The sequence below is a fragment of the Ovis canadensis genome, chromosome 12, assembly GCF_042477335.2.
Source record: "Ovis canadensis isolate MfBH-ARS-UI-01 breed Bighorn chromosome 12, ARS-UI_OviCan_v2, whole genome shotgun sequence".
Classification (NCBI taxonomy): Eukaryota; Metazoa; Chordata; class Mammalia; order Artiodactyla; family Bovidae; genus Ovis; species Ovis canadensis.
In genome coordinates, this window is record NC_091256.1 from 12398283 (window position 1) to 12419081 (window position 20799).

Consider the following 20799-nt stretch of genomic DNA (forward strand, 5'->3'; position numbering starts at 1 on the left):
AGGGGGTCACTGTCCCAGAAGGTGAGGGCAGGTGCAGTCAAGTGTGCTGTTTGTAAACTCTGCTCTGAAGCCTCTACTGGGTTTCACCCTTCCAGAAGTCTCTTCCCAACAGGTACTTAATGTGCTGACATCAGCAGACCCAGAAGTGCTCGTGGGAACAGAGAGCAGGGTTACCTGGGCATCGAGCCTGCCTTTGCCGCCTTCCTGGGGACAGAGCCGGCCTTGCCCCAGAGGCGCTCCATTGTCAGAGCTGCAGGCACAGGGTATAGAGATTCTAGAGCAGCTTTGGATTTTGTGTTTATATCTTTGAGCTTTTGTATGCTTTGTTTTGTATATTCCTTCTTACCAGTCTGTGTCCTTTCTGTCTTCTGCTTGGCAGGTCAGTATTTCTGCGTGTACTATACTATAATCTCAGGGTTTCTGAACAGACAACATGTCCGGTCTTCTTTAGACTTTTGTACCTGGGAGTTCCCTTAGAAGGCGCTCTTCCTCTCTCTGACTCTTCCCTCCTCCTGTTTTTGTTCTCCCTTCTCTGCTTTCCCTCCTACAGCCCCGCGATGCACCAGAGCTTTGGAGCCCTTATCTGGACCACAGTCTGCGCCCAAGGTAGCCCTGACTCCAACGGTGACGTATCTTCAGGGTGTCTCACAGCTCCCTCTCAAGGGGAGTGGAGCACCTATGCTAACCCTCTGAGCTCATCAGGGTAGGGATCTCCCAGCTCCAGTGTCCTGGGCGGGGCTAAAATTACCTGATTGCTCACATAGGCGGCTCTCCTCGCTTACTTTGGCTTCTGTCCACCTTTCAAATAGGAGCTAGTAGCGCGTAGTGTGTCTCGGGTTCCGGGCGCGCTCTGCCTGTGTGCCGTAGCCGAGTTACGTCACCTTTAAGACCCTGTGTGATGAAATGTGTGCCGTAGCCGAGTTACGTCACCTTTAAGACCCTGTGTGATGAAATGTGTGCTGTAGCCGAGTTATGTCACCTTTAAGACCCTGTGTGATGAAATCTGGAGGAGCAGGATCATCAGTCCCGTTTATCTTTTTACTTCTATTTTTTAGATTTTGAACTTTTGTTGGGACATAGCCAATTAACAATGTTGTGATGGTTTCAGAGGAAGAGCAAAGGGGTTCAGCCCAAGATATGGGTGTACCCATTCTCCCCCAAACGCCCCTCACATGCAGGCTGCCACATAGCATTGAACAGAGCTCCTTGTGCTATTCTGTAGGTCCTTGTTGTTTATCCATTTTAAATATATTGATAGCAGTGTGTACTTGTCTATTCCAAACTCTCTAACTGTCCCTTCCCACCATAGTCCTGCTTATCCTTAAAGGCTGTTTCAGATCACGTCAAAGTGCTCTGAAACTATAAAGCAGTATGCAGACATGAGTTCTTGCCACAGTCTTCTTTGACTCTCATGAACTTTTCTGCCTTCCTCCTTGGTTTTCCTGACACCAGTTAACAGAAAACCTCAGGCGAACTCCCCAGATATGGCTGAAAAAGTTGGTGATTCTGGAGAGATCCGTGAAGGGGGAGTATCAGTATCCTCCTGGTACATAGAGCCAGGATCCAGAACAGGTGCTAAGAAGGGTAAGAGCAAGGTAGCCAGAGGTACCGGGAGCCTCTGACAAAGGGGCAGCCTTGATTGCCTCCATTCTGCTAAAGCTTTTTAATGCACCTGATCTCCATCCAAAGGCAAAGAGCCTTTGGATACGAAAGAAGTAATCACCTCCCAGCCTAATATGAGGTCAGTTGCTTACTTTCACTATCTCCTTTTCCCAGATGGGAAAATTAAGGCCTAGGAAGGACGGACTTGGATGAGAGTGGCTGAGGGGAGGCGAGTCCAGTGCTGCTCAGGAAGACCCACGGGGCAGAGCCTGGGGCCGCGGCAGGTCTGCGCCCAGCCGAGCCCACGCTGGGCTTGCTTCCGCTTTTCTTCCTTAGGCATTTCTTAGAATCCAGTGACCCAAGGCAGTGTGTCGGGCTGACCGCAAAGTGTCACTGCCAGCCTGTACGGCACCTCTCTAACGATGTTAGCAAGGTGCTGCCTTCAGATGAACCCAGCCCGTGGATGCATCACCCAGCTGGCAGAACTTGGCGTGTCTCATCTCCCAGTGCCCGCTCACTGTCGGCTCACCATTCTCGGGGCATGCTGTGCACACCCGTGTGCTGTATGGAGCAGCTCTGGAAAGTTCCCCTTTGCATATGGTGTGGGTGGGGCCCAGAGTTGGGGGGCAGGGGTTCTGTGAGTGATCTTGTCCCGGCTGCCAGCTGGCCTGTGGGGCAGACCTTGGAGGTGCTGGATACACACGGGCGGGTGGGTAAGGGAGGCATTTCCACCCTTTGGTTGACACCTAATGCAGATTCCTTTGCGTTATTGGCCCCGTTTTCCCACATAGACTGCAGTCTCTTTGTCCCAGTGCCTGGCACAGTGTTTGATAGAAGCTTCAGTGTGAAATGAGGGGATTTCCATCAGGCTTTCCCCAAAGGGGAAGGACTGGGGTTCTGGGAGATGTTTGCTTTAGTTGGTAGGAAATGCAGAGGATTTGCTCCCTGAAAAGGCAAGGAATTTAACTCTGGAGTGCACTCACTGATAAACCTGCCTCCTAGCTTGTGGCCAGTCAACCCCCGGCCCTACCCTGCTTTGAGAAGCTAGCAGGGCATACATGGTACTTAACCTACAAAGGTCCTACACTCGCCACTTCTGGGTGTAGAGAATCCTGGTCAGCTCTGTCCTTTCCACCTCTCCAGTGTGAGTCAAGCTGGCAGGAACTCTGGAGGAGGCATCCAGGGGGTTCTTGTACAATGCAGAGAGCTGTCACGCGCATGAAAGGGAATTCCTAGACTAGGTGGCCCCGTTCAGCTGAGCACCCCTGCTGGAAAGACGTGGTGGCATTCGCACTCGACACTTTTCTGCCCCGTCTGGTCCTTTGGAGTGAGAGTCAGGAGTCCCGACCGGGGCCTGGGGAGACAGTGCACCGATGCTGGTGTAGGAAGTGATGAGAGGGGTAGGCCTCAGTTCTGGGGATACAGCGCCTCTATATATCACTTCCGGGCGAAACTCAGGGGCCTAGCCTTTCCCGGAGCAGCTCGGTTACAGCCTGTGTTCTCCCTGCCTCCTAGGTTAGGTTGGCTGGGCATTTGATATAGAAGAGGGGTTGCTCATCTTCCTACGTAATTCCTGAGTTTAACTCTTCCCCCACATGGTGCCTTATCATCCTAAAAGCAGGGCCTTCACCCTCGCCTCCCCAGGAAGAATGGGAACTAAGAATGAAGACTGACCATTGTCCTTCCCCTGTAAACATCACTTCGTTTTGCCATACCCCCTCCTGTCTTGGCTCTTGAAACGACTCCAATCAGGAGAAAAAGGCGGTTCACCCTCCTACCCCTCTTTAGGGCCATATTCTGTTTGTTCTCCTGGAAACCATGGCAACCTGGCTTAGGAGGCCACTTCTACCATCTTGGGAGTTAATGTTCCAAAGCCTTGTACTCACAGCTCTGGACTCTAACGTGTTTTTCCAAAGTGGGACAGGAGCCTCTGAATGTTCAGTTCTGCTCAAAGAAGAAAGTTTCAAACGAACCAACCCCTTGGGTTAGGAATGGAAGTAACATTTCCTGCAGGATCTGGAATATAAATGTAGACATTAGCTGGGAATCCTGAAGCTGTGGTCCACGCATTTTTCATTTGCCTCTTTCTTCTTTCACTTTTCATAACTACTCAGTTACTTAGAAGACTGTTGAAGCTGGTTATCTTTCAGCTTGCCTCAACTTTTTTTTCTTTTCTCTCTTGACATGTTTGTACTTCTTGCTCTGGTGCTACCTTTTAAAGTCCCAAGCTGGGCATCCAGGGAGCTGTGATGATTAACTGCAGGCGCCCGGTAGAAGAATTCCACAGCCTTAGACGGCAAAGTTTCCATGGCTTCGCTGCTGTGGGACGTCCCCGAGAAGGAATCCTCTTGCGCCGGCTGTTGGAGGAGGGAGGGCGGGACTCGGGGTAGCCTGTCCTTGGCCTCTTTTTGGACTTGGCAGCTTGCAGAGGGAGGGCTCGGGCTGAAGCCCTGAAGGGCGGGGCGCTGACCTCCCCCCTACACTGGAAAGGATTGTTCTCTGCTGATACGGGTCTTAACTGATTTGGAACAGCTGGCCAGGACGTGTGAGACTGGAGAAGCTGGGAAGAGTGCTCCAGCAAATTTTTGCCGAAGCGAATGTTAGACGAACAGTGTGAGACGCCTGTGGCGCTCTGGCCCCGCTGGGCTGGGATGCCTTTTGCTGCTCCCCCACTGGACCCCTCTGCGAAGCCCTGAATGCTTGCTTGCCTAGTGGTGGGGAGAGCTAGGAGAAGGTGGCCGTGTCACCAGGGAGCTGAATGCTCGCCTCCATCTGTCTGTTCCCAGCCCCAATTTGATAGACTTACAGTGCAGTTCAAGTGGAACAGTGGAGCCACTTAGCAGCTTATGGTTGGGTAGGACTAGCTTATCATGTTCAGTTGTGAATTTTCAGCTTCTGTGGCAGCACAGAGAGGAGCCGGAGTCCAGTTGTGGCCCCAGATGTGTTTTATCTGTCTAATCTCCCAGCCTCTTCCTCCATCAGGTCACTTCCTATCTATACTGGATTGGGAACTTGGCTGAGCATACGAGATCCTGACTTCAGTTTATTACCCGTAGGAATAGTCTCCCATCCTTCCTTTCCCACCGCTTTTGTTAGGGGTCTTCACTTCTGAGTCCTCAGTGTTTGCCTCTGCTTCAAGCATGATTGGGTGCTACATATTTGACTTAGCCGGGCTTCCCCTGTAGCTCAGCTGGTAAAGAATCCGCCTGCAATGTGGGAGACCTGGGTTTGATCCCTGGGTTCGAAAGATTCCCCTGGAGAAGGGAAAGGCTACCACTCCAGTATTCTGGCCTGGAGTTGGACACGACTGAGGGACTTTCACTTACTTACTTACTTACTTATTCGACTTAGCCAGGCAAGCTCCAGGTAGGTCTGGGAGAATGCAGGTTGGTTCAGAGTTTAGCCTGCCTGTCTCCGGGCCATTCTCCGAGGGACACGGGTAGACCTGGCCCTGTGCGGGGACTAGCCGTGGCAGCCCCACGAGTGCCCTGCTCGCCTCTGTGCGTTCCCAGCCTCCTTTGCTGTTTGAGCCGATGTGGACTTGACAGGGCTGATTGGTTTCAGAAATTACCCAGGTAAGGAGGATGGAATTCTGCCCAATTAGATTGCCCCTGGAAATGTGGAAAAGAGAGAAGGAGAGAGATTTTGAGACTGAGATAGACAGATAGGCAGACTGATAAATAGATAGGTTGTGAGGGTGAGAGGCAGAGAGAAAGAGAAGGAAGCAGGCAGGAAGTGAGGGAGAGATGTGGGAAGTGATGTGCAGAAATATGAAAAAATAAGGCTTAGAATTGAGATAGAGAGAGAAAAATGAGGCAAAAGAGACTGGTACTGGCTGTTTTCCCCATGATTTCTGGCAGTGCAGTGCTTCAGAAATAATCCAGAAAACATGCTTTTCTGCCACTTCCTACAGACCTCTCCCCAAGAAACAATCACCATGGTTCTCCCAGGTTGTTCCTTGGAGGTATGGCAGTGATGTTTAAAATGCAGTGCGTGGGAGTTGAGAATTGAATGGGTATCAGGAGAACCTGAGTTCTGCATAGTTGGTCTTTGCTTCTGCCTAGAGGGCAGGTGCTCCCTGCAGTGATTCCTGTAGCTGGCTGCCCTTCCATCCGCAGCAGAAAAGCCCTGTGGCTGTGTCCTGGAGACTGTGGCTGTGGTTTGGAGAGCGAGGGTGATGGGCCTCCAGAACGCCAGCCCCACAGCCCCCGAGGGGCCGCGGGGCCGGGCCTGTGCTGAGGCTGGGCCCCTGGAACTGAACAGTGGCTTCTCTGTGCAGGTTGGGTCCCCTTCCCGGCCTTCCATCTTTCTCTTTCCCCTGGGAACAGAAGCGCATGGGAGCAGAGAAGGGTCGCTCATTCGTGACCTCCACATTTTAGGTCAGGCACTGAGGCAGGAGCTGGGGGAAAGAGATGAGACACCCTTTCCACTCGCCCAGAATACACAGTACCTTGCACTTTCTCTTGAGACGCATAAACCACCGCCAGCTGGGGCTGACTCACCTCTCTGCCTGCCCGTTGTCTCTTTCAACAATGGGCCCTATGTCCATCTGAGCCCTTTTGAATAAATGCTCTTTATAACTGAGATTTTTGGAAGCTTAGTCTGCCATGGGGGTTCCAGGGCATGTCCGCTTCTTTGTCTTTAGTGTATTCCTAAGGAACGACCGCTCAGCCTGAGTAAATGCCCCGAGACTTACCAACAGGAGCCCTGGCGTCTGGGGCGGCCTCAGTCAGCTCCCCGCAGCCCAAGACGGCGCCCGTGTTGGGCCCTCCCTTCCTGCCCTGCAGGGACAGTGGCGTGCTGGCGACAGCTGGTTTGACAAGCCTAGAGACCATGCCCGCTCTGCTCCTTTGACCTCAAGGTGCTGCCAAGACTGATTTCTGTCCCAGGTTGCTGATTTTCCCAGCAAGATTGTATCTGCTAACCCAGGCTGTCAGTTAGGACTTTGACCTCTCCTGGGGCAGCAGGGGGTGCTTCTCTTGTGGAATCAGCAGCAACTTCCCCCTCTGCCTCTCTCTTCCCCTTAGGGACTGTTCTCATTGATAGCCTTTCTGAGCCATAGTGGCATCTGGGAGGCATTCTGTTGCAGTCTGAGATGGAAAGAATTGAACCGTCTGTGTGATTTGCTCTTGTTAGAACTGCCCCTAACTTTATTTTTAATCTGATTAATATGCCCTTCGGCAGGTGGGGTTTTTTCCTCCTACTAAGGAAGTAACCATCTGAAAGGAACTAGAATAAGGTGGAGAAAGAGGAACGGTAAATCCTTCAGCATCTTTTGCATTCCAACCAGCTGTTTCTGCAAGGTGGCTCTCTGTCCCTTAGATGTCGTCTGGTACCTGGTGTATTTATCGGTCAGCACACACTCTCAGCTCAGTTGTGTCTGTGCGTGGGTGTGGGTGTGAGATCCCGCACGGTAATCTTCCACTCTCTCCCTCTGGGGATGCTGATGCCTGATGGCGCATTTCGTTGTGCGTATTTATTACTTCACATTTGCCTGGGCAAGTGGAGAAGGTAGGAGGCTGTGTTGCCCCATCCAGTAGCCGGAAAATACTCCCTACTTCTACGAAAAGCTTTTCCCACGTGCCTAGTGTCCTGGTGTCCAAGGATAAATCAACCTTGCTTCCGATGATCCTCCAGCATTTGAACCTTTAATGCTGGCTCCTTGGTGCTGGTGAGAGGACCTTACCATCCTGACTTGGACCTTAAACCTTGTTCTACAGGAGTATCCTTTCCCCCGAGAGCTCCCTGAGAAGAGAGAATTGAATGAAAGTTCTCTGTACAAGTGGCAGAAACAAGTGTCCCTGCAGAGGTACCTCAGAGGTCATTTCCTACAGCCCTCTAGCCAGGAGTGTCTGGGATCCACGCGGAATGGCTCTGCACCCATAGCTGGGCTGGGAGCGGAGGGTGATCGTCTTGAGACTGTCTTCCCACGACCCCGTGTCCTGGTCCTGACAAAACCTGCATCTGGTGGGGACTGGTGGGGACACAGGGAGCCTAAGGAATGCTGCTGGCTGGGGCCAGCTTTGACAGAAGACATAGGACAAAGCGTCTTTGTCTCTTCTCAGAGCCAGTGGTTCAGAGGTGAGAAAACCCAGAGTTGGGGCTTCCCCTTGCTGAGCCAAGGCAGAGGCAGGTAGGGGCAAGAAGCCATGCGTTTCCCTCTTTAAAGGAGCTGACTGCACTCCTTTAGTCTTCCCCTTGCTGGTTCAAATCCCAGACTCTGTAATACAGCCTTTCTCTTCCTGAGGAAAGATGCCATAGCTTTTTTTTTTTTTTTTTTAAGTCTTGGGGGTTGGGAAAGGAAAACTTTGAAAGTAAAATAATAAAACTGGCCGCTCTGCCATTACACGCACATAAATAGCTGCACCATCGTGGGGCTGCACTCTCACTTTGCCATAGCAACCTCAGCAAGTGTTTATAGCAGCCTGTCGCCCCGGCTGGAAAAGAGCAGCTGCTGCGGCTCACCCGCCACACCCGTGCCTCCTGGGCCTCAGAGCAGCGGGCACCCCCCACCCCAGCCCGAGGTGTGGTGGGGCCGTGGGAAATGGCAGAGCCGAGGCAGCATGGGATCCAGATGTGCAGCCGTGTCCGACGCTGCGACGCGTGGACTGTAGCCCTCCAGACTCCTCTGTCTGTGGAATCTTCCAGGCAAGAACACTGGAGTGTGTTGCCGTTTCATTCTCCAGGGGACCTTCCTGACCCAGGGATCGAACCCGAGACTCCCACGTCTCCTGCACTGGCAGGAACCCACTATGCCACCTAGGAAGCCCTCAGATGTGCCGAGGAGCGGTAACATCCCAAGAACCTGAAGTGAGGGGTGGGTGTCTTTCCTGCCTGCTGCTTCTCTTTCCCCTGGGCATCACCCCATCTCTCATCTGCAAAGTCAGAACCAAAGTGCAGGGGGTGCTTAGCTGCACATGAACCCAAAAGGGGTCCGGGTTCTGAACCTCACGAGGCAGCTTGTTTTAACTTTCTAAATAAATCCTGGCTTCTGTTGCAGCCTCTTCAGGGAGCTTCTCTCAAGTCTGTTTTCTCAAGGACTCACAGGACAGGGGCTTCCCTTGGGAAGATCATGGGTCTCCCTGGGAATGAGGCTGCACTGAGATGAACAGAAGCAGAGATCAACATTCTGGAAAGACTAAAGGAGGGGGAGATGGGACAAGACCCTCGTGTAAATCCCCTGTCAGCCTGGGTCCGAGGACAATGTTGGGCCTGGGCCTCTGCTGGGAGCCTCGGTTGCTTTATCTTGGTGTCGCTGGAGATTCTCACGAGGTTGTAAACTCTGCATCCTTCTCAAGTGTGGTACCCAGACCAGCAGCAGCATCCCCTTGTCAGGGAGCTTGTTTCAATGCATGTCCTCAGACTTCCTGAACCAGCAACTCTGGGAACCCTCCCGGAAGTTGTTTTTTTTTTTTTTGCAGGGAAGCAATTCAGTTTTCATTCCAATCCCAAAGAAAGGCAATGCCAAAGAATGCTCAAACTACCGCACAATTGCACTCATCTCACATGCTAGTAAAGTAATGCTCAAAATTCTCCAAGCCAGGCTTCAGCAATATGTGAACCATGAACTTTCTGATGTTCAAGCTGGTTTTAGAAAAGGCAGAGGAACAAGAGATCAAATTGCCAACATCTGCTGGATCATAGAAAAAGCAAGAGAATTCCAGAAAAACATCTATTTCTGCTTTATTGACTATGCCAAAGCCTTTGACTGTGTGGATCACAATAAATTGTGGAAAATTCTGAAAGAGATGGGAATACCAGACCACCTGACCTGCCTCTTGAGAAATCTGTATGCAGGTCAGGAAGCAACATGGACATGGACCAACAGACTGGTTGCAAATAGGAAAAGGAGTACGTCAAGGCTGTATATTGTCACCCTGCTTATTTAACTTACATGCAGAGTACATCATGAGAAATGCTGGACTGGAAGAAACACAAGCTGGAATCAAGATTGCCGGGAGAAATATCAATAACCTCAGATGTGCTGATGACACCACCCTTATGGCAGAAAGTGAAGAGGAACTAAAAAGCCTCTTGATGAAAGTGAAAGAGGAGAGTGAAAAAATTGGCTTAAAGCTCAACATTCAGAAAACGAAGATCATGACATCCGGTCCCATCATCATGGGAAATAGATGGGGAAACAGTGGAAACAGTGTCAGACTTTATTTTTCGGGGCTCCAAAATCACTGCAGATGGTGACTGCAGCCATGAAATTAAAAGACGCTCACTCCTTGGAAGAAAAGTTATGACCAACCTAGATAGCATATTGAAAAGCAGAGACATTATTTTGCCAACTAAGGTCGTCTAGTCAAGGCTATGGTTTTTCCAGTAGTCATGTATGGATGTGAGAGTTGGACTGTGAAGAAGGCTGAGCGCCGAAGAAGATGCTTTTGAACTGTGGTGTTGGAGAAGACTCTTGAGAGTCCCTTGGACTGCCAGGAGATCCAACCAGTCCATTCTGAAGGAGATCAGCCCTGGGATTTCTTTGGAAGGAATGATGCTGAAGCTGAAACTCCAGTACTTTGGCCACCTCATGTGAAGAGTTGACTCATTGGAAAAGACTCTGATGCTGGGAGGGATTGGGGGCAGGAGGAGAAGGGGACGACAGAGGATGAGATGGCTGGATGGCATCACGGACTCGATGGACGTGAGTCTGCGTGAACTCCGGGAGTTGGTGATGGACAGGGAGGCCTGGTGTGCTGCGATTCATGGGGTCGCAAAGAGTCAGACATGACTGAGCGACTGAACTGAACTGAATGGAAACACAGACATAGAGAACAGAGCTCTAGCCACGGGGTCAAGGAGAAGGGAGAGGGTGGAATGTACGGAGAGAGTAACATGAAAACCTACACCGCTGCTGCTGCTGCTAAGTTGCTTCAGTCTGTCTGACTCTGTGCGACCCCATAGAGGGCAGCTACCATATGCAAAAGAGACAGCCAACAGCAATTTGCTCTTAGACCCAGGGAACTCAAAGCGGGGCTTGCAACTTCCCGGGAGTCTTGACGCTCACGCAGGTTTCGGAACCGCTGCTCCAAGTGCAGGAAAGTGTGACCTGCCCAATTTCAGAGGACCCACGCCGACTCAGCGTCTCCTGCCTGCATAGTGTATGAACAGAGGAGAGTGGGATGCTCCCGGATCTCTGTCCTGATGAGTGCCATCTTCTTGGCATGGAGCCTTTGCCCGTTTGTCTGGAGCTCCCAGGAACTAGCTGGGCTGAGAGGTCTGGATTAGACAGGGCCGGGGGTGGCTGTCTGTACTGACAAGACTGTCATGAAGCGGACAGAGGCAATGGGAGTGCCAGCCAGGCCGTGTGGTACTCCGGGGCACACAGGAATGTTATTTTGCGTCCTCCTCAGCCCCTGGGACAGCTGCCCGCAGCACACCCTTTTGGTGGATCATGTGACCTCCCTCGTACCCTGAGGCTTCCACCAGAGCCTGAGGTCTGGGAGCAACGAGATGCTGAGCAACTCCAGTAGCCAAGGGAAATGGGCCCTTCTCCCTCTCCGTGAGCGTGGCATGGCGCTCCCGAAATTTGTTCCTAAAAATAACACAGGATATAGTCCAGCTGCTAAAGAGCGCCCCCTCTTTTTCCCATGGGGCCAACCACCTCAGCACCAAGAAGGGCAGTCTGTTGCCCATGAGTGTATGTGTCCTGGGTCTGCGAAAGCTGCTGCCCAAGGGTCTGCCTCCTGTCTGCTGACCTAGTGGCTAACTGTCCCGGTTTCAAGCAGCTGCTCCTCACTTAGTGTAAGAGGAAGGTGCCCTTCTAACCCGTGTCCAGCGCATTTCCCACCATCTGGCCAGCACTCCTTGCCTCAGACAACAGGCCTTCCGGAATGGACGGTTACTCCTGCCTGAAGTCAGCTCTTGTCCTCCTTCGTCCACTGTTCCACCCTCTACATTTTTCTCTTTTTCTCCTGAGCCCCAGCTTCCTGTGAACACTCCCTTAACACCCCCTGAGTCACAGGCAGCCATAGGGGTGACTCAGGCCAGTATGACTCAGATTATTTGGAAATAGGGTATATTCCCTATGGCTCTAGGCCCAAGGGACTGCACATTTTCATTTTGATCTATTGATGCTATTTTTAGGATGAATCCAGGAGGGTAACAGTGCCCTGTTAGGAACCTTTCAGCTTCAGTTTCCCAACCCATGTCATGAAACTTCCTGTCTTCACCTTGATGGTTCTGGGGTCTCTGACAGGGGCTGGATCAATAGATATCAGGAACAGAGTATCATCAGCCTTGGGCCAATTCTTGGCATCACTGTGTAGAGAGAGCTTGTGCTCTCTGTGGGCCCGACCTTCTCCCTGCCATCTGAAGGCATCTGGCCACAACTGGTAAGTTTTGTCCTCGTTGTCATAGCATATCTTAGACAGTACAGTCCCTCCAGGTCTGAAAGGCTTCAGTAGCATAGTCTGTTTTATCTTTTTCCAGTTTCAGGTGCAGACTGTTGAGTCAATCGTACTGTGGATTCATGGTCCAGTATTAACCGTGATCCATGCAAGACCCTTCCTGTGCTCACTGTTACCCATATTCCACATATTTTCCCTTCCTTCCCTGTGAGCAGCAGCCTAATGTGTGTCCTTTTGTTTAAATATATCCCTGAAAATGTATAGTTTTGCTTCAGATGCGTATGTTTTTAATTTTTGTTAAAGTATCTTTTATCACTTGCACTAAGCACTGTTTTTAAGATCAGCAATATTGTGTGTACATCTGGTCTGTATTTTTGTTGCATGGTACTCTCTGTTATCTAGCTTATGTATTTTTTCTGCCCATCAGTGGGAGAGGGGATCCCAGGTTGCCTTCAACTCTGTCACCACAGACATAGACTTAGTTTGGTCAAGTGCAAGGTGGCTCCAAGGAGGAGGGGGACATTCTGAATCCCTGAGACCCAGGGCTTGAGGGCTCCACATCTTCTCTGCACAGATGCTTTGATTCTGGCACTGCATTTCTGCTACTGAATTGAAGAAGACCTTCTCAGGGTAGCTTACCTGGTGGTTCAAATGGTAAAGAATCTGCCTGCAATGCAGGAGACCTGGGTTCAATCCCTGGGTCAGGAAGATTCCCCGAGAGAAGGAAATGACAACCCACTCCAGTTTTCTTGCCTAGGAAATCCCATGGACAGAGGAGCCTGGCGGGCTACAGTCCATGGGGTCGCAAAGAGTCAGACACTCACTTTCTCTGGGTAGCGGGCTTGTGGGGAGGAAGCAGTAGGCCAGGAGGCCACATGTAAGCCACCTGCTCACCAGCAAGTGATGTCTTCGCTTTAGGGAGGGAGTACCCACCAGAACCCAGGCCCAGGGGCTAGCAGAGAATTAGCATCGGGTTCCAGCACCGCAGGCTGCAGTGTGTCATGCTGTGGTCAGTACGGAGGCCTAGTTTTGGTGCCTCAGCACTCCCTTGGCTTCCTGGCACCAACCTGGCTGTTGCTGGCGATGAGAGAGAGTGCCACCCACCGCCTGAACTCGTGCCAGCATCCTCTGCCCCAGCCTTCTGCCCATATGCCTCCACAGGGCCTCGGAGACTGGAGGAGGGCGTGCTCGCAGGTCTCCTTGGCAAGCCAGCAGGCACTAGAGCAGGGGGAGGGAGGAGCGCCCAGAACCACAGGCAGGGCGGCTGCGCGGCCCAAGCGGTGAGAACCGGCGCTGGTGGGCCTGCCTCTGGTCATGGGAATGAGAGGCCTGTCATGTCATGAGGATGGAGCAAAGCAGCCTCCGCGTGGTGTTTAGACCTTCAGAGGAGGGCCAGCCAAGGATGTCTCATGCAGGGCAGCCTGCCATGTGCAGGTGCTTGCCAGCTTTCATGAAAGGCCTCTTAGAGGCATGCCAGCAACGAGACAAAGAGTGAAGCTGAAGACACTGCGGGGAACTGCCTCTGCAGGAGTAAGAAGAGGAGAGGTGTCTCTGCGCCTCTCCCCATCCCAGGGCTGATGCCCCGAGTGTGAGGGGATGGAGTGCAGGGAGCCCTCAGCCCCCTCCTTCAGCCTCTGAGTGGGAACTGGATATACCTGGAGTCATGCCATCCGAAGCCAAGGGCATTCTGGCCGGGGCATATGTATGTGGGGGCAGGGCTGGAGTGGAGGGTGTCAGCCCCTCATAAGCTGTGACCTACTGCTGTGGTTGCCCAGGAAGCTGAAAGAGGTAAGGAGGTGTTTCCCTGATGTGTGGGAAACAGAGCCCCCTTTAGGGGCTCTGGGCCAGATAGGTTTATAGGGGCTTCTCGTCAAGCTTTAGGAAGTAAATCTGTAGCTTTGTTTCCATTTTCGTAGAGGATTGACCTTGCACTTGAGGGTTTGGATTCAGGCTAGGACACAAATCCTCGTTCTCAAAATCTGTATTCCCTCCTATAAAAAGGCGTGCCCTCCTTATAAGGCTGTTAAAGAAGATTCAGACAAACAATATGTGGAATAACGACTATGTATGGACCAACCACTACTTAACAGCTGCGACCCTAGGCTGCTGTTTATCAGTAATAACACGTGTGTATTTCCATGACACTCTCTCTCTGAATGGGAAAGGGTGGGCCTGAGGCAGGGTTCGTGCTCAGTTTGGCGCATTATAAGGTGTCAGGATCCTGTTCCTGTGCCACCCCCACCCTAGTGGCTGCCGGCAGCCCAGAGGCTGGAGCTGAGCTCCTTACAATTCCCGGCAGGTCTCGCTGCGGCCACCAGCCTGCAGCCTGGGCCCGCGGCCCCCTGCCATTTCCTTTCTCCTGTTTCCAGTCATACTTCATTTCCCATGCATCACGCCAGAGTCATTAGCAGCCTTTGGCAGCGGAGATTCAGGGGTGGGTTCCTTTCAGATCCTCAAAATACCCTACTCTGTCCCCTACATAGGAAGTTAACTTTTTCCCTCGTATTCTGAGAGCACCCCAGGAAGGTTTCGACGAGTAAGAGATTTCTTGGCAAAATTGGAGGAAACAGCATCTGACTATTGTTTATGGCTTAAGACATGAGGTTTTTTATCTCTGGCAGCTCCTCACTTTGGAACTTGGTACGGAGGTTAGCTGCAGATTGAGTCATCAGGAGGTGTAGGGTGCTCTGCCTCTCAGGTATGTGTAGGAGCTGGAGGGGATCTCTGATCCTGTGTGGAATGTGAGGGAACTCGCTCTGAAAGAGGAAGAGCAAGTGCAGAGTCGGTACTTCCTCTAAGTGGTGACAAAGAACCTGTTAGATGTTTATCAGAACATGAAGAGGCCCAGATTGGAGGGGAGGAGTAAGGCACAGAGGACCGCACAGCAAAGGCCACTGACTTGCCAAAGAACAAGGCATTTTTCATGGCTTTGAATTTCAGCGTCTTCACCTGTAGGGTGGGAGTCACAGCCGTCCTACCTAAAATCGGTATGCCAAATCCTGTCACGTGTCACTACAAGTTGTACAACAGCTGTTACAGAACTTTAGGAGGAAAAAAATTAAAATGATTTAATGGTCATGTAAGTAGTAGGATTTCTTGACCCCGCAGGAAGGGGTGAAAATTCCCTCTTCCGTCCTGTCATCATTAGGCTGGCAAAATGCTGGAAACAGGGAGTGAGAGCATGCCTTACCCAGAAAGCCCCGAGCGGCGTGACTGATCCCGACCTGACGGGAGGCGGCGGCCTCCCGGGCAGCAGAGCGTTGCGCCCGGGGCTGAGGCTGCCTGAGCACTCAGCGGCCCTGCTTTGCCAGCTGCCTAATAAGGTTAGGGGCTAGGCAAGCTCGGCCGCAGAGGGAGGGCAGCATTGGCTCTGGCTCCTGCTATGCCTCCGAATTCCAGAGGCACTTTTTGCAGAGAGCCCAGCTCAAAAGGGGGTCCCAGGCGGGCAGCACCCCTTGACTTTGTGCCAGCAGCGTCGTGCCTGGCCTGTGTGTGTGTCTCAAGGGCGGCCAGAAGCAGAGCAGCTTCACTGTGTTCTGCCTGCCCCAAGAGTTGTGACCCTCTCTGGCCTTTGCGCGTTGGTTATCTGTGGAAGTGGAAGACGCTGGGCTCTTCAGGCTGCCCCCGCTCCTCCGGAGGCCCGAGGCTGCCCTGCGGTAGTTGCTCCATTGCCGAGTCACGGCCGCCTCCCGCCTCCAGTGGACTGCAGCACGCCAGGCTCCTCTGTCCTCCAGCATCTCCCAGAGTTTGCTCAAACTCACGGCTCTGAGTCAGTGATGCTATCTAACCAGCTCATCCTCTGCCACACCCTTCTCCTTTTGCCTTCAGTCTTTCCCAGCATCAGGGTCTTTACCGATGACTCAGCTCTTCACATCCATGGCCAAGGTATTATAGCTTCAGCATTAGTCCTTCCAATGAATATTCAGGGTTGATTTCCTTTAGGATTGACTGGCTTGATCTCGTTTCAGTCCAACGGGCTCTCAAGAGTCTTTCCAATGTCACATCGGCTCCAATGAAGCATCGGCTCTTTAGCACTCAAGTCTTCGTTACGGTCCATCTCTCACACCGACATGCCTACTGGAAAGATCATACCTTTGCCTTTACATACAGACCTTTGTCGGCAAAGTGACATCTCCACTTTTATATGCTAATTTCACGGCTGCAGTCACCATCCGCCGCTGTGATTTTGGAGCCCAAGAAAGGAAAACCTGTCACTGCTTCCGCGTTTTTTCCCCTTCCCTTCTATTCACCATGGAGTGATGGAACTGGATGCCATGATCTTAGTTTTTTGGATGTTGTTTCAAGCCACGTTTTTCACCCTCATCAAAAGGCTCGTTAGTTCCTCCTCACTTTCTGCTATTAGAGTGGTGTCATCTGCATATCTGAGTTTATCGATATTTCTCCTGGCAATCTTGATTCCAACTTGTGATTCATCCAGCCTGATACTTCGCATGATGTACTCTGCTGCTACTGCTAAGTCACGTTAGTTGTATCCAACTTTGTGACCCCATAGACAGCAACCCACCAGGTTCCCCCGTCCCTGGGATTCTCCAGGCAAGAACACTGGAGTGGGTTGCCATTTCCTTCTCCAATGCATGAAGGTGAAAAGTGAAAGTGAAGTCGCTCAGTTGTGTCCAATCTTTAGCGACCCCAAGGACTGCAGCCTACCGGGCTCCTCCGTCCATGGGAGTTTCCAGGCAAGAGTACTGGAGTGGGTCGCCAGTGCCTTCTCCATGATGTACTCTACAGATAAGTTAAATAAGCAGGGTGGCCACAGGACTGGAAAATGTCAGTTTTTCATTCCAATCCCAAAGAAAGGCAATGTCAAGAATGTTCCAACTACCACACAATTGCACTCATTTCACACGCTAGCAAAGTAACGCTCACAATTCTCCAAGCTAGGCTTCAACAGTACATGAACTGAGCTGAATTTAGAAAAGGCAGAGGAACCAGAGATCAAATTGCCAACATCCGTTGGATGATAGAAAAAGCAAGAGAATTCTAGAAAAGTATCTACTTCTGCTTCACTGACCATGCTAAAGCCTTTGACTCTGTGGATCACAACAAACTGTGGAAAATTCTGAAAGAGATGGGAACACCAGACCAGCTTATGTGTCTTCTGAGAAACCTGTATGTGAGCCAAGAAGCAAGAACCAGACACGGAACAGCAGACTGGCTCCAAATAGGGAAAGGAGTACGTCAAGGATGTATATTGTCACCCTGCTTATTTAAGTTCTGTGTAGATTACATCATGCAAAATGACAGGCTGGATGAAGCACAAGCTCAGTTAAAATTGCCAGGACAAATATCAATAACCTCAGATATGCAGATGACACCACCCTTACTGCAGAAAACAAAGAGGAGCTAAAGGGCCCCTTGATGAGTGAAAGAGCTGACTTAAAACTCAACATTCAAAAAACGAAGATCATGGCACCCAGTCCCATCACTTCATGGCAAATAGATGGAGTAACAATGGAAACAGTGACAGATTTTATTTTCTTGGACTCCAAAATCACTGTAGATGGTGACTGCAGCCATGAAATGAAAAGACACTTGCTCCTTGGAAGAAAAGCTGTGACAAACCTAGACAGCATACTAAAAAGCAGAGACATCACTTTGCCAACAAACGTCCATCTGGTCAAAGCTACGGTTTTTCCAATTGTTACGTATGGATGTGAGAGTTGGACCATAAAGAAGACTGAATGCCAAAGAATTGATGCTTTTGAACTATGGTGTTACAGAAGACTCTTGAGAGGTCTTTGAACAGTGAGGAGATCAAACCAGTCAATCCCAAAGGAAATCAATCCTGAATATTCATTGGAAGGATTGATGCTGAAGCTGAAGCTCCAATACTTTGGCCACCTGATGCAAAGAGCTGACTCATTGGAAAAGACCCTGATGCCGGGAAAGATTGAAGGCAGGAGGAGAAGGGGATGACTGAGGATGAAATGGTTGGGTGGCATCACCGACTCAATGGACATGACTTTGAGCAAGCTCCAGGAGATGGTGCAGGACAGGGAAGCCTGGCGTGCTGCAGTCCGTGGGGTCGCAAAGAGTTAGACATGACTGAGCAGCTGAACATAACAACAAAGCAAGGTGACACTTTACAGCCCTCTCATACTCCCTTCCCAGTTTTGAAACTGTCAGTTTTTCCATGTGTGGTTCTAACTGTTGCTTCTTGACCCACATACAAGTTTCTCAGGAGACAAGTAAGATGGTCTGATATGCCCATCTCTTTAAGAATTTTGCACATTTGTTGTGGTCCCCACAGTCAAAGGCTTTAGTGTAGTCAATGAAGCACAAGCAGATGCTTTTCTGGAATTCCCTTGCTTTCTCCACGATCCAGTGAATGTTGGCAACTTGATGTCTGGTTCCTCTGCCTTTTCTAAATCCAGATTGTACATCTGGAAGTTCACCGTTCACATACTGCTGAAGCCCAGCTTGAGGGATTTGGGGCATAACCTTTCTAACGTATGAAGTGAGCGCAATAGGCAGGAGTTTGAAGGTTCTTTGGCATTGCCCTTCATTGGGGTTGGAATGAAAACTGACCTTTTCTGGTCCTGTGGCCACTGTTTTCCAAATTTGCTGGCATATTGAGGGCAGCACTTTGACAGCATCATCTTTTAGGATTTTCGATAGCTCAGCTGGTATTCTGTTGCCTCCACTAGCTTTGTTCATAGTAATGCTTCCTAAGGCCCACTTGACTTCACACTGCAGGGTGTCTGGCTCTGGGTAAGCGACCTCACCATCATGGGTATCATTAAGACCTTTTTTATATAGTGTATGCTTGCTACTTTTTAATCTGTTTAGCTTCTGTTAGGTTCTTAACTGTTTCTGTTCTTTATCATGCTTCTCCTTGCATGATGTTGCTGATGTTCTTGCGATCTCTAGTCTTCCCCATTCTATTGCCTTTTCTCTATTTCTTGGTGCTGTTCATTTAAAAAGGCCCTTTTATCTCTCCTTGCTCTCCTTTGGAACTCTGTATTCTGTTTGGTGTATCTTTCTCTTTCTCTTTTGCTTTTCTCTTCCCTACTTTTCTCAGCTATTTGTAAGGCCTCTCAGACAACCATTTTGCCTTCTTGCACTTCTTTTTCTTGGGGACAGTTTTGGTCACTGCCTCCTGTACAGTGTTACCGACCTCTGTCCATAGTTCTTCAGGCACTCTGTCTACCAGTTCTAATCCCTTGAATTGGTTTGTCACCTCCACTGTATAAGAGATTTGATTTAGGTCATATATGAATGGCCTAGTAGTTTTCCGTGTTTTCATTAATTTAAGCCTGGAATTTGCAATAAGGAGCTCATGATTGGAGCCACAGTCAGCTCCAGGTCTTGTTTTATAGAGCTTCTCCATCTTTGGCTGCAAAGAACATGATCAGTCTGATTGCGGTATTGACCATCCTGTGACATCCATGTGTAGAGTCATCTGTTGTATTGTTGAAAAAGGGTGTTTGCTATGACCAGTGTATTCTCTTGACAAAACTCTGTTAGCCTTTGCTATGATTCATATTGTACTCTAAGGCCAAACTTGCCTGTTACTCTGGGTATCTCTTGACTTCCTACTTTTGGATTCCAATCCCCTGTGATGAAAAGGACATCTTTTTTTGGTGTTAGTTCTAGAAGATAGTGTAGGTCTTCATAGAACCAGTCAACTTCAGCTTCTTCAGCATCAGTGGTTGGGGCATAGACTTGGATTACTCTGATGTTGAATGGTGTGCCTTGAAAATGAACCAAGATCATTCTGTTGTTTCTGAGGCTGCACCTAAGTACTGCATTTCAGACTCTTTTGTTGACTATGAGGGCTACTCCATTTCTTCTAAGGGATTCTTGCCCACAGTAGGAGATAAAATGGTCATCGAAATTAAATTTGCCCATTCCCATCCATTTTAGTTCACTGATTTCTAAGATGTTAATGTTCAACCTTACCATCTCCTGTTTGACCATGTTCAAACTTGATTCATGGGTGTAACATTCCAGGTTCCTATGCAGTATTGTTCTTCACAGCATCGGACTTTACTTTCACCTCCGGACACATCCCCAGCTGAGCATCATTTCTCCTTTGGCCTAGCTGCTTCATTCTTCCTGAAGCTATGAAGAACTGCCCTCCACTCTTCCCCAGCAGCATATTGGACTTCCTCTGACATGGAGGGCCTTATCTTCCCGTGTTATATCTTTTTGCCTTTTCATACTGTTCATAGGGTTTTTGCGGCAGGAATGCTAGAATAGGTTGCCATTTCCTCCTCCAGTGGACCAGGTTTTGTCAGAACTCTTCACTGTGACCTGTCTGTCTTGGGTGGCCCTTACAGCTTCATTCAGTTATGGAGGCCCCTTTACCACGACAAGGCTGTGATCCATGAAGTGGTTGTTGCTAATGGTTATAACCTAGCTAATGGTTATTGCTAATAATGCTGTGTGGAATTTTCCATTCATTTGGGGGGTGAGGGAGTTCACTCTCACAAGAAAAGATGGAGGGGAACATGGGGATTATTGCTCTTCTGCTTAAAGGACTAGATAACAAAAGTTCATTACGATCAAATTAACCTTTTCACATCACTCAGGTGTCCTATACAGGACACTGGTCATCTTTCATCTAAGATTTCCAGGTACTATTTCTGTTTATAATGCCATTCATTTATTAATTTCTTCTCCCAGATAAAGGTGGGAGGAAAAGTCTGCAAGCAATAAATGCTGGAGAGGGTGTGGAGAAAAGGGAACCCTCCTACACTGTTGGTGGGAATGCAAACTAGTACAGCCACTATGGAGAACAGTGTGGAGATTGCTTAAAAAATTGCAAATAGAACTGCCTTATGACCCAGCAATCCCACTGCTGGGCATACACACCGAGGAA

The 20799-nt window shown here is 50.1% G+C and overlaps 1 protein-coding gene across 11 annotated transcripts in view; it reads left to right on the top strand.

The window, feature by feature from the left end:
• Window positions 1-20799, top strand: part of ATP2B4 (ATPase plasma membrane Ca2+ transporting 4) — a 111006-nt gene that overhangs the window by 33957 nt on the left and 56250 nt on the right. Inside the window, exon 1 of one of the 11 annotated variants that reach the window (XM_069545139.1) lies at window positions 13254-13742. The exons of the other annotated variants lie outside the window; for them this stretch is intronic. The gene's annotated coding sequence lies outside the window, so the exon portion shown is untranslated. Of the gene's footprint in view, window positions 1-13253; window positions 13743-20799 lie in introns of those variants that run through there. 11 annotated transcript variants of the gene reach the window in all.